Here is a 320-nt window from a genome sequence, read left to right as displayed (position 1 = left end):
AGTTGGTCGTGACTGATGCAGTATCCTTGGACTTGTCCACAGCATCGTTCAATCATTGCTCTCTGTGCTGCCTTGATTCTGTACTTACCCAAATACTAAGACCAAATGCCTGTTGACTGTGCTTTAAGAGAGACTGGCGCCATGCCTAGAGATATGACTGACCCCTATTGGCAAATTTGTATGATTTTATCTTGCCTACCTAGCTGCTGCCTATAGTCTCCCTTTAACTGCGGAGCACTTCAAAGTCGATAAAATGCCATGTTCCACCTTTTAATGTGTTCAGACCGCCATTTTCAAAATAATCAAGTCAGGACACTGCC

This window comes from Lineus longissimus, unplaced genomic scaffold (genome assembly GCF_910592395.1).
Source record: "Lineus longissimus unplaced genomic scaffold, tnLinLong1.2, whole genome shotgun sequence".
NCBI lineage: Eukaryota > Metazoa > Nemertea > Pilidiophora > Heteronemertea > Lineidae > Lineus > Lineus longissimus.
Note: the sequence above shows the minus strand (reverse complement) of the source record.